The sequence below is a fragment of the Triturus cristatus genome, chromosome 1_1 (assembly GCF_964204655.1).
Source record: "Triturus cristatus chromosome 1_1, aTriCri1.1, whole genome shotgun sequence".
NCBI classification, from domain to species: Eukaryota; Metazoa; Chordata; class Amphibia; order Caudata; family Salamandridae; genus Triturus; species Triturus cristatus.
Window position 1 is genome coordinate 263,686,977 of NC_140579.1, and position 13,968 is coordinate 263,700,944.

Genomic DNA, 13,968 nt, shown 5'->3' on the forward strand with positions numbered 1-13,968 from the left:
CAAAAAACACGCCCCCCGATCCGAAAAGGACAGGGCCTAATCAGAGTGACTGACCTCTTCTCCAGTGGCTGGCCAGCATTTACGAGGCCAGCCAATGGAGAACAGGGGAGAAGAGGGGCTGGTTCAAGCCCCTCTTCTCCAAGTCATTAAATCTCCGACTTCCGGTTCTGCCTTTCGGCAGACCGGTAGTCCTCGACCTAAAAATGAAACTATTTTTATTATTTATTTTAAAAAGTAGTGGAAAAGTAGCTTTTAGATGATTTCCTTTGCCCCACATACCCTCCATCCCCCCACGCCCCCTGTATTTCATGACTTTGGGGCAGACTTCAGATGCCTTCTCTGTCACAGGCAAACGTTACCCAACACTTGGTCAGGGCCCTTCTTTTGTCCTCCCCAACCAGTCAGGCCCCAAACCACAGTGGACTCCCTTTTACTTACATACACACACACTGTTTGACAGGTCTGCTGGGCTTACATTAGAATCTGAAATTATTAGATTGTGCTGCTGTGGCGATTTTCGTATAATTAAAGATTTGCCACATAATACATCATCAGTCACAATCTGCAGATTTTAACAAAAAGAAGTTTCTGGCTCAAACGGTTCAAAACATACAGAAAATGCAGCGTTGTGTTGCAGCGCAGTGGAATGTCCTTTTCAAAGCTGGACTGGTCATCTTTCTGTTGCATTTTGCTATATTTGAGGGTTCAACTGGTACTAACGAGGTGCAGCCAATGCACAGACAGTGTTACATAGTTTAAAAATTACTAATGAAGTAATACTAATATATAATGTGCTGCATTATGCCGCATAACTTGCAGTTTCTGAAAACACAATTATTCAATAATTTTGCACTCTCCTGCTGCATAATTCCAGGGCCCCGGCTTACATAAAGCATTTGGGAAGCACTTCAAAGGAGGGAAACAGAACACCAAAACCATTTGTCTAGATCTGCTGTCTGGTTCCTGAAAACTCAGCTTTGTTTTACCAGACTTGGGGCCATATGTAGGTAGCCCAATACCGGTCGGTAACGGCCGATTTTCGGTAAAAATCACGTTACCGACCGGTATTCAGGCTTTCGGTATGTAGGGGGGACATTTCAGGATTCGGTAATTTACGGAATCGGTAAAATTACCGAATCGGTAATTTTAGCGATTCGGTAAATACCGATTCCTGAAATGAGATGTAGGGGGAGTGTGTGGGTGTAGTGTGGATTCGTTATTTACCACCAACTGAAAGTTGGTGGTAAATGACAAATGTCTTAGTTAATGCATTATTTGGCCCTTAGATGTGTGCAATGTGGCAGACAAACATGCCCTTAAGGCATGTATGTGTGCCACATGTGCACACATGCAGGAATCAGGGGTGCAACAGGGTGTCACTGTGACACCCTGCCACCCTTGATTGTGCTCCCCCCATTACCGAATCGGTATTTACCGATTCGGTAATGGTAACTGGCTTCCCATTGATTCCTATGGGCCTCCTGGCCCATAGGAATCAATGGGATACAAGTTACCATTACCGAATCGGTAAATACCGATTCTAAAATACCGACACTTATCGAATCGGTATTTTTTTACCTACATTACATTTACCGATTCATAAATACCGAATCGGTAAAATTCGGTATTTAAGAATCGGTAACTGTAATTTACCTACATATGGCCCTTAGTTGGTTGTTGGGGACACAATGAATAAAACTGGATTTGCCTCTTAAATGTGGGAGGACACTAGGTTTACAATAGCACACTCCTCATACACTCCCCCAGCCATCATAGCCCAAGTTTAGTGAGGCTGAAAACTTAGAGCATCTTGAAAGTGTCCATTGTGGGTATGGCCAGCCCCAGGAATGTCTATTCCACTGGTTTGGGTGTCGCCAGTGGCCATTCCTACACACTAGCTCGTGCTAGGCATTAATGTGACATCTCTAGGCACCCACTTTAGAACACTCCTGTGTACCTGTGCAAGATCAGAGGAGGACAAAGGCAGAAATGCATCGAAAGTCAATAGGTAAGAACAGTTGCTCTACAATTCTTTGTTTCCCTAAGACTCCCGATAAAAATGGCACCTCACTTGTGTGGGTAAGCCTAGTGCCCGTGACAGGAAACGGCCCAAAACGCACTGTGGACACCACATTTTTACAAAAAAAACACCAATTTTTTTTCTAAAGCGCCTAGCTGTGGATTTTTAACCCTAGGTCTGCCGGTACATAGTTTGTGTGGATCCCCCAATGTTTCCCTGCCCAGAATAGCCTGCAACCCTTAAATTTAGCTGGAAAACACACATTTTCCTCACTTTTCTGAAGGGAAAAGACGAGGGATCACTGGGCTGACACAAATTTCCTACCACCTAGCGTTCCCCCAGGTCTCCCGATAAAAATGGTACCGCACTTGTGTGGGTAGGCATAATGGCTGCAACTGGAAATGGCCCAAATCGTACTGTGGTGACTTCAAAATTACCTATCATAGAACTACCTGGTTTTGCGGGGTGGGCACCTGGTTTTTTGGTCAGGACTTGCGGCCATCTAGGGAAACCTACCAAACCCACACATTTCTGAAACTAGACATCCTGGGGAGTACAGGAAGGTATGGCTAGCGTGGATCCCCAGTTTTCCTACCCAAAATCCCCTGCAAACCTCAAATGTAGCTGTAAAAGTCACTTTTTTCACACATTTGTGAGTGGGACTACTGTGCCAGCACAAATGTCCTACCACCCAGCGTTCCCCTTGGTCTCCCGCGTAAAATGATACCTCACTTGTGTGGCTGTCTAACGCAGAACCAGCTAAAAACGTATTTTATTTTTTAAATGCATCGCTTAGAATTTGCGGTGCAATACCCTTAAATCCCTATGTTTTTGGCCCGTCCCAGTCACAGGCTTTTGATACACCCACACAAGTGAGGTATCATTTTACTCGGGAGAACAAGGTGAATGCCGAGTAGTAGGACATTGGTGCCGGCATGGTGATCGACGCAAAAGTGTGTGGAAAAAGTCAATCGTGTGACACAATCTTTGGCTTAGTTTATTTTAGAGAATATTTTATCTGCTGACAGAGGATTTTCATATGTGGCTTGCTTGCTTATGCTGTGTCTGCATGATTGTTGCACTAGTAACTTCATAACTGTCTGGCTGCTTCTTCCAAATTTGATTTTGTTTGCTAATTGTGATTCTTACAGGACTGTTGCACTAGTCACTTTATAAGATTGATGTTTGATGATTTGTCATTTTATTGTACTTTAATGGTTATGTATTGGCCAAAATAAAGTAATACACAGCAAGTACCTCCTCATATCCACTCATTTGGGTCTGCCAGACTAGTGTCTAAGTTTCAGTGGAGAGTACAACTGGTCTCTCCCCCTGCCGGTCTACATATAGGAGTCCTTCATATATTCATCTCCCATGTGTTTCAGCACGGATTCCAGTTTGACGTTCTGAGGGGGGAGTTCCCGGAAGGCGGAAGGGGGAGTGGGTCATCTGTGATCGGGGTACCGGTCATTGCTGACAGATGTGAAGTTTCAGGTGTGCCCTTTCAAGGAGAGGTAACCATGTCTGGGGCTTCCAACAAGTCCAGAAACAGTTGGAGCTCCGACAGGTTTTTAAACTACCCATGAGCACCATTGATGTTAAACATTGTGAACGCTTTCAGCAGCCCATATCAGATCCCCAATTTTCTAAGTAGGGTTCTCATTGCCGGGAGTTTCTTCCAGCAGACCATGATGTCTTGCAAAAAATCCGCTGTGATGAAGACAATCATTCCCTTATAGGCAAAAGGACCATTCCAATGCTTAGCTGCCATCACCAGTTGCCTGGCCTGTTGGTGGGAAAGGAAACAAGGTATGATTGGACGTGGTGCCTGCTGGTTCCAATTCACATGCATATGAAGACAGTGGACACGGACCTCCAAGGGTGGATCAAGCATAAGGTCAGTAAGCTCAGTTAGAAAAGACATAAGTAAGGTAGCCACTCCGTTGGACGCCACTCCCTCAGGTATACCTATAAAGCAGACGTTTTTCCTTCTAATTAGGTTTCTCATGTACACCAATTTCTTCTTCAAGGACCACAGTTCTGTGCCCCCCTATCCGGTTGGACCTCGAACATTGCCAGTCTATCCTCTAGTGCCCCAACTTTCATTCAGTTGCATCCAGGCGTATTTGGAAAGTGCATAGATTAGATGTAGCTGGAGGTAAATTCCATGTCATCACTGATAAATGCAATGGTCGATTTAATAGAAGTAAGTTTGTTCAGTAGGGTCTCTAGTGTGATGTCGTTCATGGTGGGCTGATGTGGTTTCTACTTACTAGCCACCACGTCCGGGAGAAGTTGGCAAGTAGCCTTGCCTTTTGATATATGAAGTAAGTGGAGTGTACGTGTGCTCTCCAAGTTCAAGGAAGTACGCTGCGTAGTGCAGGGTAGCCTCCCTGTCTTGGCCCCCTCCTATCCACTGCCAGGACGTGGGCTGCTGCATAGGTGCGGCCGGGGCTACACTCTACACCACAGGTCTTCAAACTGTGGGGCGCGCCCTCCCAGGTGGCGCAAAGGCCTCTGCAAGCACATGTAAATGAAGACGCCTGGAAGTGCAGCGATGTTTATTTGCTGCATTTCCAGGCTCTCTTCATTTACTCGGAAGCCCTCAGAGTGCCGTGGGGCCAGAGGTCATTGGGTGTGCTGCTGAAGGCTCGGATGGGCAGTGTCTGTAGTCTTATTAAGACTCCAGCACGCCCGAGTTTTTCACAGGTCATTAAAGACCATTTGCATACCTTTGGAAACTGGTTACAGAGGCTTAGTTTTTTTTCTTTTTCCAGTACCCCCTGGGCCCTGACTCTGCCTATTCCTTACATTTGCATTGTAAATTTACTGCTGTAGTGTGAAAATGCATTTCATAAAATGGAATATAAAAAGGGGTTGCCAATAGAAAAAATGCCAGCCATGTATGTTTAAAGCGTACTGAAAAACAATGTTCACAAGGAATTCATTTGGAATTCATTTCCTATCACAAACAACAACAATAGTCGTCTTTGAATGAATCTTTCACCAAGTTAACAAAAAGTTATACATAAAACACTCATAGTGCTTAATTGAAAACATTTTTATTCTGTCCCAATATAGTCATACACTTCCTTCTCTTTTTCTTTCACTAGTCCCCATATTAACAGTCCTTTTTCGATCTAACACATGTAGTGACACAGATTGTCATAGATTATTTAACACTGAGGCATAATATCGATTGTATATTGGAAGGTAAGGATGGGTTATTGGAACCATATCACGAAGAGACTTCGCGCTATTTTTAGCCGTTATAAGATGGCCGCCATCAACTCCTTCATTGAATCGGACATAAATAGAGAGCGGGGCGCGCCCTGCGAGTCTAGGAGCCAGCGTGATTCGGTCCGTTGCAGATACAACATGAATTAACAGCGTGTTGAAGGTGCAATTTATTTGCCATTATTATCACGGAACCCCCCTTTTTGCTGTGACATTACAACTCAGCATTATGTGAGTATCTGCAATCGAGTGGCAGAGGCAAAAGGTTGTGAAAATGATGTATAGAACATCATAATGATTTTGTTTTTAACACATCACAGCTAAAGCGCCAAAAGAACGGGTCGCATTTCCTTAGAATGATGGGGCTTCACGAAAATAAGGGATACTCATAACATAGAATCCCAAGTAAGTGTTTTACCGGGATATTTGACACCATGGTGCTAATGTGAAAGATCATTTAACCTTAATTAACTGTCCCTATTCCCCATACAATAGGAATTCTGTCCTACTCCGACCAATTTATCCATATCAGTGGAAGCTAAAAATAGACGCTCTATTGGTTAAGTGAGTATATTTGACTATCGCACTCTGTGGTGTACTGATAAGAAATTGTCTAAATTTCTTTGTGAACTCTGACCCATAATAAATATATATTCATTATCTATAGGTGCGGATACTATTATTTAATTTGCATACCGGATCCAACATGGACATGTGTATGCCATAAACTAGGTAAGCCTACAACTATACATAAAACACTCATAGTGCTTAATTGAAAACATTTTTATTCTGTCCCAATATAGTCATACACTTCCTTCTCTTTTTCTTTCACTAGTCCCCATATTAACAGTCCTGATGAGACCCGGTATCTAGAAGTGGGTCGAAACGTCGTCGACAAACACAATAAGAGACAGTTCTGACTGCATCATTATAACATTTACAAAACTGTCCTTGTTTAAATTTCTCCAATAACCTTCTTTTGCTATTTTGTATATTGGTGTCTGTATGGTTATGGTTTCACTGGGGTCACTTTGCACTGTAAATACAATAGAATAAGAGAGGAATATTGTATATATGATATGTTTTTATATGTGTTTTGACAATTTTCTAGTCCAATAAAAGACCTCGGCTGAGGCTTTGTAAAATAATTACTGTGTGTAGGCTTATTGTAAGATTTGTTAACTTTTTGTTAACTTGGTGAAAGATTCATTCAAAGACGACTATTGTTGTTGTTTGTGATAGGAAATGAATTCCAAATGAGTTCCTTGTGAACATTGTTTTTCAGTACGTTGTACTTACCCGGTTCGCAGGGACATAAGGGTTGCTCTTGTGATTTTGAATATGTATGTTTAAAGAGCCTGCAAAGACCTTGCTTTGACACTAAATAGGGGCTTAAATAAAAACGTATCCATTAATTTGTAATTGGATTTTCTGTCTGTTCCTTTTATTTTCAGTCATGAAACATTCAGGCAGCCCTAGAACACATTTAAAAGTGCTTTATATTTGCTTTTCGAAGTACGCTCAGATAAGTGCTGAAAATAGGGCTTTAGGTGACTGTTTATTTTTGTACCGTCTGCAACATCAAAATAATGAGCTTGCAACCCTAATGATTAGACTGAAAGTTTGTTGCAGGATCAGCACATTATTTATTTCCTTCACCCTCGATTCCCTGATTAATTCCATAATAGCAATAGTTTAACTTATATCTGAAACCCTACACCCCGTCAATAACATGCTGATTAACTTAAAGTGTCTGGGAATTCACCCTGCATTCAGACAACTCACTCCTCATTCTCACCCTTCACTTTCACGCTCACCCTGCACTCTCAGCGCATAGTTATGGTTTTCCCGCATTTACCACATAATCCATCGTCTGCTGCATAATTTGCAGATTAAAAAATGCAGCAACACGTTACCTCACAGTGGAAGGCCCTTTCTAAAGGTTGACTGGTCACCTTTCTGTTGCTTATTGCTATATGTGGGTGTTAATGTGGTACTTATGAAGGGCAATAAAGGCCAGGAAAATGTTAACAAGTGTAAAAATAGCAAAATAGTGCAGTAATGCTATCACAAAATATGCAGCATAATTCGCCTTTGCTTGCTGCAGAATTTAGTCAACCATGCTGCATAATTTTGCCTTCTCCTGCCGCATAATTCCAATGGCCCTGTTTATAGTGCTATGAGGTCCCAGCCTGTGGCAGAAAGCACTGTGAATATGTAAGTCATTATTTTAAAACAGTATTTACATTCTCTAAGCGAGGCTGCTGCAAAATGATGCAGTGATTGAGACAAAACAAGTTCTTACGAAACATACTTTTTAGTAATAAGTAATCCTACTGTATCTAATGCAGACATTTTTGTAAGTGTATCCACTATTTCAGATCCCAGCTGATAACTCCCTTACATTACATCTTAAAAAGAATAGATCTTTGCCACCATAAAGCTTTAAGCAGATCCACTGGAATTATTCAGCAGAAGAGGACAACATTATGCAGCAGGTTTGACTAAATTATGCAGCAAGAAAAGGTAAATTATGCGGCACAATGCGCCACATTTTGTGGTTAGCATTACTTCATTATTTTGTCATTTTAACTCACGGTAACTCTGTTAGGGGAAATATTTCACCTCATTAGTACCAGTGTAGCACCCAAATATAGCAGTCAGCAACTACAAGATTACCAGTCAATCTTTGCAAAGGGCCTTCCACTGCTCCGGAACATTTTGTCACGCTTTAAGTACATTTTGTTCCGTTTGAGCTAGAATCAAGATTTTTTTGTTGAAATCTGCAGATTATGTAGCAAATGCAGTACACTGATAATCATGTGGAAAACGCTGCTGCAGAAACTCATAATTTCATGGTTTATTTTTTAATTTTCTGCACTACCACCCACACTTTGATTTCAGGCAGAGGCATCTCAAAGTCAGTATTAACCATTCAGGGGCAGTTTTTTTGTGAAAGCTGAGTCCATGGGGTGGCAGGTAGAAGGCCAGCAGGGTTGCATTCAGATGCAGAGCTCTAATCCTCTGTATTCCTGGGGCCTCACAGTAATGGTCTAGGAGACAGAGGAAAGGAGCGAGATTCATAGATATTGTCAAAGAGAAGGCCCAGAATAGGGAGCACTGTATGCGGACTCATTTTTATATTTACAAATGGCCAGAGACTGCTTCTTCAGAGAGATACCCCAAAGAAGGGGACAATATAAGTGTTTTTTTTTTTAAAAGGGTCATTCATTTGTGAAGCTGGTACTGCTGCCAAGTGGGTAAGTCGCTACTGCTGGTTATCATAAAGGAGCAGATGCAGCAGGACTGGGGCCCAGGGATTTGGGGGACCCACTGCATCACAATTATGACTGTCTACCTTTAAAACAAGCATTTGCAATGCAATAGGTCTCGCATTTACGCGAGTTTGAGGTATTGACATTGCATATGACAATGCCTTTTATTTTTGTATTTTAAACCTAAATAAAAGGCATTGTCATTTACAATGCCTATAGCTTAAACTCGCGTAAATACGAGACCTATTGCATTGCAAATGCTTGTTTGTTGCTGGAACCGTAATCCTGCCTTCCTGTCCATGCTTAGAGGGCAGCTAAGGAATGAGCTTCCCAGAGATAAGCACCTGATTTATGAGGTCTTTGAGCTCCGCATGAAGGCCCCTTGATGTTTACAATCCCTTGTGTTCACACTGAAAGGGGGGGTGTATGGGCTTCACAGTCGCCTGCTAGAAGCTTCTTGGATGTTAGCTGTGCAAAACAAGACGCCACTAGACGAGTCTCCTGTAATCTCAAACAAATGGTAAAAGTGGCTTTGTTAATGTCACTATAGTTTAGGATGTTGGTAACAGGCAGAGCACAAGATATACATGTATAGATAGTTACATCCACAATATGGTTTGGGTTTATACCAGTGCCGACAGTCAAGCCGTTTAGCCCCTGCATAAAACCAGCTGCACAGACAGCTGAAAAGAGCTCTCTAATAGCCCTTTCCTGTACGTGCCTTTGTGCATGCCTAGTGTGTGTGATGACAATAGCTCTAGCCAGCACAAAACCTTTAAAAGAAAGAGGGAGTGGGTGAGGGAGGGGAAAAAAAACACACACATCCATTGTTAAACTCTTACATTTTGATTGAAACCTTTGGTGTGTCTGTTTTTAGAAAGGAATACAAAGATGCTAAGCTAAACAAGGGGTGAACAGAAGGCAAGGGAGAGAAACCAGACCTGGAAAAACAGACATTTCGGATGACAGGAGCATTTGGCAAAAACCAATACAGGATTGGCATCTCCAAGCACACGAAATAACAGGTGTTAATAGCACCCTTTGACAGAATGCAATTTGCGAGTTGGGGGAGTGTGAAAGTTTGAGTTATCCCTTAAGAGGATTCAAAGTTGGTACATCCCTGTATCAACATGCATGACCAGTGAGCATTTAAATCACTAGACTGTCAATTTTACTACGTACCTGTCTATTTCATGGAATCAGAAAGTGCCATGACACTGCGAGTCAACTGAGTCTGCCGTGCTTGTCGAGTGCTTGCAGGCCTGTGCTTGACACAAACGGATTAATCTGTCCTGAGATCGGAGATGTAGTTTGGCAGTCGGTAATGTACACCGTTAGTAACGCGCAACCCTTCATGTCCCTCAGGTTTGCATTTCTCGAAACCCTAATTATTCCTGACGCCCATCGCCGTGCTCTCATGCCCACGGATTGCCTTGTAAAACAAGCAACTAAATCCACATAATTGGAAATGAGAAAAGAAGCCTCGCGCTGAACCCGCCATTATATTCGGTGATAACATGTTCTCTTTGATGGGCCGAGTGCTCTCTGAAAGGAAATCGATTTCGCTGTCTAATTTGCAATAGGTTAGAGCTTGCGCAATTAAGGGCCTGCTAGGAAGACCGCAGTGTCGCTTTCCGAAGCAGGCGCGCGCCCATATTTTGGGTGGTTCATAAATGTAGCACCGAAGTGAAATCTTTCCAAGATTTTTCTCAATCGGATTGCACTATGCAGCCGAAAACGCTTTGCAAAGATTCCGTGCCCTGCTTAATATAGGAATTAGATTCCACAAACTGGAACTTGTGGCGCAAGTCACGTGAACTGTGTGACACAGTGATGCTTTTTGGAAAGTGAAACTAATGGCCAGCGATGCGGAGGAAGAGATAGGCTCGACCTAAACAAGACAAGCCCGGCGGAGCGTGGCGCGCGTGCGCTTGGGGGGCGGGGGAGCGGACCCTTTGAAGTGCTCCCAAAAGCCGGATTGCATGGCGGCACGATGCGCGTGATTGTGCGCGTGCTAGCCATGCAATCCGCTTTTTGGGAGCACTTTTCAAACCCGCTTTCTATAGTCTCGCTTTGCGATCGCTTACGCGATAGCAAGGTCGAGACCTAAAAAGGGGCATCAGAGCTTTCTGTCCTTTCAAGCATTAGGGCAGAGGTGATGATCCATCATAGAGGGGAAGAGGTAAAAAAGGCAAAGGAGATAGCCCGCTACTCAGGACTGCAGTTATCATTAGTGCAGCAGGTATAGTTGCATTGGGGTCAAAGAGTGTGAGGGGCTCACAACACCCCAATTATGGGGAGCAGTTTGTTTGGGATATCTGCTTTTGTTTGATGCATTTGCTGTTTTATAAGTTTCATATTTGGTGCAATTCATAAGCTATAAAAAAAGTATTTTTGAAATCATCTCATAAGCCCCGCTCCCTGCACGCAGCCATGTCCCTCCCGCTCCCCCAATCCTTGTCATAAAGTTTTGGAGGGGGGCCCGACCTCAAAACATCTTGCTTGGGTGGGGCTCAGATTTAAAAAGTTTGAAGACCTCTGCTCTACATCCTGGGAGCGAAGTAATCTGCTGCTGAGTGGTGCCTCGGGCCGCGGCCTATTTTGGCGACTTCACTGAGGTTTCGGCGGCCGTTTCGGGCCGCAGAGTGCGTGGGGGTCGGGCCGCCCTGGAGCCCGCATTGGGGAGAGCGACAGAGGTGGTTCCTCCCGGCCGATGCATTACTGTGGGTGGGCCTGCAGATTTGGAGGCTCTGAATGCTGCTGACCCTTAAGGCCTTGGCGGCTGCGTTGGGCCGCGGCAACCCCGCCCTTTGTCCTGCGTGGTCGAGGGGGGGTTCGGGTAGAGCCCTACCTGTGACTCTGGTGCTGGCCTGCAGGCTGGACTCATGCAGATTAGTGTGGTCTGGCTGTCAGTTGATCGAGGACCGGGAGTACAGGTGTGTCGCTTTTCCCCGCCTCCCTCACATCGTCATGTGAGGGGCTGCGCTGCTGCTGCTCAGTTCCCTGCCGGGTGTCGAGGATCCCTCGTAAAGGAAGAAACCTGGGCCTCTGGACTGTTGAGCCTTCCCAAAACTATCCTATGATAACCTACGGCTGTTTCTCTTCATGATCCACGTACTGAGACAGAGAAGGCTTGGGGATTTGTGACGGTACCCGTTAGGGGAAGTGGGGGGTTGTCCAGCTCACAGAAGCAGTCGGACTAGGCTTCGGTGAGGGTTGGGTGTGCTGACCCTGCCGCCCTGTTGGACTGATTCGGCCGGAGGTATCGGCCCGCAGTGATCGTGGGGTACTGGGGTGTGCTTGGATTCACACCTGGAAGACATTTTCCTCCACACTCATATAGAATGGCCAAAGAAACTACCTAGCACGAACCCAAAGCAGAGTACGATGGATAAATATATTGGTGTTGTGGCTCTGACACCTGATCAGGGAGACCATGCAGCAATCATGCCGGACAATGCAGCACTACTTGCAGCGATCACACATTCCCGAGAAATGCTGGTGCCAAGACTGGTGCTGCGGGCTCAGACGTTATGATGCTCCAGCAAGATCTTAGAAACACGGTGCAACGCGTTACTGAGTCGGAGTCCCAGATCTCAACAGTGGAAGATACGGTGAATATTCTTCAGTAAAAAGTATCTACCTTGATTTGATTTAAAGACTTGTAAAGCGCAACGTAAGCCTGAGGGCGTCTTAGCGTTAGAGTAGGCAGGAGTACTGAGCTTTTTGGCGGCCCTAGAAATTTTGGCGTTTCAGTTGGCGAATAACCAGGTTTTCAATTGCTTTCTAAAAGACAAGAGTGATGTGCTGTTTTTAGTTGAGAATGACCGGACCTTAGATTACTGGTTGGTATATATATCTTTGGAGATGTGTTCTTATATACAAAGGTCCTCTGCCCTGTAGGGCCTTATATGCTAGGCATTGTGACTTGAATTTAACTCTCTTTTCCACTGGCAGCCAGTGGAGGTCTCTCAACCAGTGAGAAACTGGTTCGTATTTGGGGATATCTAAAATCAATCTCGCTGCTGCATTCTGCATTCGCTGAAGCTTCAGTAGGAGTTGAGACTGTAACCCCACATATAGGGCGTTGCCGTAATCTAGTCTCGAAAGGGCCAGTGCGGTGACTAATGTCTTCAATGCATTCTTAGGGATGAAAGGGCTGATTTTCCTGATCATTTTCAGGATACCCCAAAAAGTGGAGGCAAGCTTGTTGACCTGACATTCAAATGTCAGTCTCATCGAATATTACCCCCAGGTTTCTCACCTTTGGGACTGGAGTTGGGCATTCACCCATATCAACTGGCCACCATCTTGGGGACCAGAAGGTTTTTTCACCGTTCAATTTAAGGCAGTTTTTCTGCATCAATGTGTTTATCTGTGACATGCAGATATTAAATTGATCGGCTGTCTCATCGATGTTATTTGAGACTGATACCACCACCTGGGTGTCATCGGCATATGATATCACAAGAAGCCACATTGCCTGATGATCGCTGCCAGAGGGGCCACGTATATATTAAACAGTGTAGGGCTCAAGGATGAGCCCTGTGGCACCCCACATGACAGCGAGAAGGATTTAGATGCAGATCCATCTACTTCTATTATAAAGGATCTGTCTGCTCGATATGACGACAATAGGGTATTGGCATTGTCTTGGAATCCCAGCTCAACAAGCCTACTAATTAAGATCTTATGGTTAACAGTGTCGAAGGCCGCCGAGAGATCCAACAAGATCAAGGTGGCCTTCTTTCCTGCATCCAGAGTTCTTCTGAGCTTCTCTACTGCCATAATCAGTGCTATCTCTGTCCCATGGCCTTCTCGGAAACCATATTGTGAGTGGTCCAAGAAGTCTCCAGCGGTGATATATGTTGAGATCTGCATGTTAAGTAGTTTCTCCAACACCTTAGATGGAAACGGGATCCTAGAGATGGGCCTGTACCTGCTAGGTTCATTGGGGTCAAGGTTAGATTTTTTCAGTAGTGGTCGGACTGAGGCTGACTTCCATGCCATTGGGAATGTGCTATTGGGAATGTGCCTGATTGTATTATATCGGAGAACAGTACTCGAAGTTGCTCGCTGAGTATTTCTGGGAACAGGTGGAAAACCTTGGGAGGGCAAGGATCAGACGGAGCCCCTGACTTAGTAGTCTTTAACACTTGGGTTATCTGTTCCATCGTAGGTCCAGAAACAGTAAAAAACTAGTCCAATGCCCCTGGTCCTAGCCTAGGTCTTTCATCCGAAAAGGTGTTGCTATCCGAGAATGTTCTATAAACAATCTCGACTTTGTTTGTAAAGAACTGACCTATGGTGTTACAAAAATCTGAGCTGAATTTTTTCGAGCATTCATTGGGAGGTTTGCTAATTTTTTTACTGTATCAAACAACTCTCTACTGGTGTTCTTAGCCTCCAGAATTTTCTTTGTAAAATATTTGCTCT